The sequence below is a fragment of the Rhinopithecus bieti genome, unplaced genomic scaffold (genome assembly GCF_001698545.2).
Source record: "Rhinopithecus bieti isolate Rb0 unplaced genomic scaffold, ASM169854v2 scaffold_30862, whole genome shotgun sequence".
NCBI lineage: Eukaryota > Metazoa > Chordata > Mammalia > Primates > Cercopithecidae > Rhinopithecus > Rhinopithecus bieti.
Window position 1 is genome coordinate 635,319 of NW_016813281.1, and position 3,785 is coordinate 639,103.

The window sequence follows — 3,785 nt, forward strand, 5'->3', positions numbered from 1 at the left end:
AAAAAAAAAAAAAAAAAAAAAAAAAAAAAAAAAAAAAAAAAAAAAATGCAACACTGAGAGAGCCTGCAAAAGTGGTTCTCAACATGGTTCAAGAAAGAGGGCCTGAAATTTCGTTTATTTTGAAAACCATAAAATATTGATAAATATTAACATCTATCACTATACGGGTGTGAAAATAAGATATGACTCTGTGATCTACATACAATATAAAACCACAACACAGAGTGCATGTTCACAAAAACAATCTGTTGAGGCCATCCTCTAGTCAGTCACCCACCACAGCTTTTCACTGTCCCTCTTTGGTGACTGCACATATTTCTATCATACTACGACATTCATTAAGTCCTCGGCCATTTCCCTCTAGTGAGCTTCTTGAGGAGAGCGGCCATGGTCTCTCTTCTGGCAGATACATAAGCACTCAATAGATGTTTACTGAATAAATGCAGTAAATACCATTGGCAGTTTTTTTTTTTTTTAATTATCCACTTAGTATTCTTTTGACTTTTGTTAATTTGGTCAGCCATCTATTAGTACTAGGTTGGACAGAAGCAGAAGTTAAAAATACATATGAAAGAAAATGTAAAACTGTGAAAATTTATCATTAAATTGATGCTTATGTAAACTGAGAAATATTCACTATTTGATATTAACAAAATACCTCCCCCTAGGTCATGCAACAGTGGTATTGCATAGGAACATAATTTGCAGACCACTGGCATAGAATTCAACAAAAGACAAATTTCTGGTTAAGGTTTCTCAAAGAACTAGCAGCTCTCATATTATTGTGCCACCTATAACACAGTCATTTTTTGCAAGATGAAAACATGCTTTCAAAAAGCATTTGAAGGATTTTCTAAATAAAGAACTGTTATTTTGAAATGCACAAGATCAAGGATTCCAAAAATGCCACATTCTCTAGTGGGTGGTACATACAGTGAATCACTTATTTTTCTAACAAATGAATTGTGGTAGTTCAAATATTCCTTACAAAATATAAAATTACATCATGGGTAATTGGCCAAGCAAAACGAAAAAACTGCTCAAAACTCCTAAAATTTAAATAATAATTCATTCATAAAATAACTAAAGCAAAATGGAAAAGGCTGAAAATGAACCAAAATGACTAAATGACAAGTACTGTACTGTAGTATTTTAAAAACCTCTCTGAAACCAGTTCTCCATCAAATTTTGTATCAACCTCATTTAAAAAGATTTAATTGAAATAAACATCAATGATTTTCATTGTCAAGTCAACTTTAACATCAGTAATAAATACCAAGTACTACTGACTGGGTCCCTAAGGATACTATTTACTTTATTACTCATTGTTTACTCGAACTGCAGATCTGTAAACAGATATCAACTTTTTTTTCAAGACAAGTTAACATAGATACATAATGAAATAATTAGACCAGAGTCACTATAGAGTCTGGTATGCCTGTTCCAGGATCAAAGATCTTGATCCGAAAAAGATATATATATATATATATATATACATTAGAGAGAGAGGGAGAAACTACAAAAGGATAGAGTGCTGTACTAGGAGATTAAGAATATGGATTTCTAACAGTACCAGTGTGTTTACTAAATGCATTTCATATTGGAAAAAGCACGCTAGACTTGTAAGAATTCTCTCTGGACCTTCCTTGCCAGTTTGGGAAGGGAAGGGGAAGGAAAGTGTGTTTGTATTTAGACGGGAACCAAGAAGGATGAGGCTAGAAGGATGAGGCTACACACATCAAATATGAAGTTCATTTACACCAAATGACAAATATTAATTTTTGAAACATACAGTCGTATTCTTGAGAAAAAGTTTTAGAAACTGAAGTCAGGCAATGTGAAAGAAAAGGAGAAAAAATCCATACTACTGTTGAGCTCTGAATTCAGAAAGCATCACTTCTCAGATGGGTGACTCTGACATAGAGGTGACTAATTTAGGATCGTCGGCCGGTGGCAGCTCATGTCCCCAGACAAAATTCTGAATGGATAGAGGTTATTTTATATCAAAAAGAGCGGGTGGAAGGGAGTGAAAACGAATAAATTCGTGCTGAAGATGTAAGAATTATAAACAACTGGAAGTGTTCCAGCAGCTTTACATATATGCCAGAGGCAAGAACTGAATTATCTGGCACCGCTAAATAGGACAGTGTCAGAATACAGAAGGGTACATTACCTTTAATAAGGGGCATAGGGATCGATTTCAATAACAATCGTAAATCCACATTTTGTAACACGAGACAAATAACTGAAGGAATAATTTCAAAAGCGAACACAGAAGCCTTCTGCTCCTGCTGTATAATCACTACCTTATTATTAGCAAGAAAACGTTCTTTTCTTAGCCGGGTCTCAAGGTAGCAGCAAGTTTGACGAGGAAAGACCTCTGGGAGGGGTAGCAGCCTAAGTCAGTTCAGAAGTGTGGGGCTGGCTAAGTAGATCGACGTGGCTATTTCTGAGCTATCGTCCCAGGCAAAAGGTTTCTTATTTGGAGTATCCAGCCCGGCGGGGACCGAGCCTGCGGGCCACCCTAGCGCTCGCTCTTGCTACGCCGCCTCAGCCCCTCCTCAAGCGCACCTGGACATTTAACCAACAGCTAAGTCCGGTGGCCGAATGACTGAGCCGGCGGCAATATTCAAACAACCGTTCTGGGATAGAGGAGAAAAAACTCTCTTCGGGTCCCTCAGAACCACCCCCAGGCGGGACAAGCCACCGCCACCCCGGGCAACTGGAACCCAAAGGGCAGAAGACGGGCGCCACAGAAGGGCCTCCCCAGCCTGCCCCACGCCCCAATGCGAGGCCCGGGCAGGGCGGCGGGGCCGGGCCTATCTCCCCGGGGAAGTCTGGCTCGGCAGCGGAGGGCCAGCTGGGGTTTCTCTTCCCAGCCCCAGGGTCCTGGAGCAGCTAGCAAGGGAAACACGAAAGGACAGCGCCGCGGAGCTCACCCCAGGTTCAAGGCATCGCGCACCCTGCGGCAGCTGCGGCGCCACCTCGGCCCACAGCTCAGACCTGCGGGTGGCGGCGACTCAGCCGGGGACTCGGTCGCACGTCTGTGACGCAAAGCCCCGCTCCCGGCGTGTTGCCTGGAGACGGCGCCCAACCTTCCTCTCCAGCGCCGTTAGCGACACGCGCTCCGCAGCTCCTGAGGGATTCCGAGCCCAGATGGCCATCTGAGAGGAGAGGTGGCGGCGAAGGAGAGTCTCGCCTGTCAGGCTCCCGGAGCAGGAGCTTCACGAGGTGGCCTTGGAAACGGCCTGGCCGGCTCCCATCTCTCCTGGTGCCATCTCCGGAGCGGAAAGTCGAGCGCCCCGCTGGCGACCAAGGCCGCACTGAGAGCCCTGGTTTGGGCTCCAAAATACCACTTCCCAGACCTCCAGCCTCTCCACTGATCACACAAAGATCATCTTGTTTCTTTATGAGGAAACGGATTGTGTTCACCTAGCCGAGTTGTTAAGCGTAAGAGAATGTATGAAAAGTAATTACAAAGTTCAAAATCCTGAGCTTTGATAAATGATAGATACGACGATGAACACATATTAGTAATATTACTGCTCTTCGGGACGTCTGAATCAATAATTACTGTCTGTTAAGCATCTGTTGTGTACCCAATACTGCACTAGGCACTTTACAGGCATTGCTCTTGTTTAAGTCGTTTGCTCAAAGTTGCCTAGACAATAAACAACAGAGCAAGGATTTTAACCCAGGTATAGCTGACACTGCTGCCTCTATGCTTAGTAGTTGAACGGCTTCTTATGCTTCTTAATATTTGGACACCCCTCCTTCACCAGTCA

At 43.0% G+C, this 3,785-nt stretch overlaps 1 protein-coding gene across 1 annotated transcript in view; it reads right to left on the bottom strand.

Moving 5' to 3' along the window:
• RNF141 (ring finger protein 141) overlaps positions 1–3,057 on the bottom strand; it is a 32,763-nt gene extending 29,706 nt beyond the window's left edge. The window contains exon 1 of the mRNA XM_017847953.1: positions 2,940–3,057. The gene's annotated coding sequence lies outside the window, so the exon portion shown is untranslated. The remainder of the gene's footprint in view (positions 1–2,939) is intronic.
• Positions 3,058–3,785: the final 728 nt, after the last annotated feature.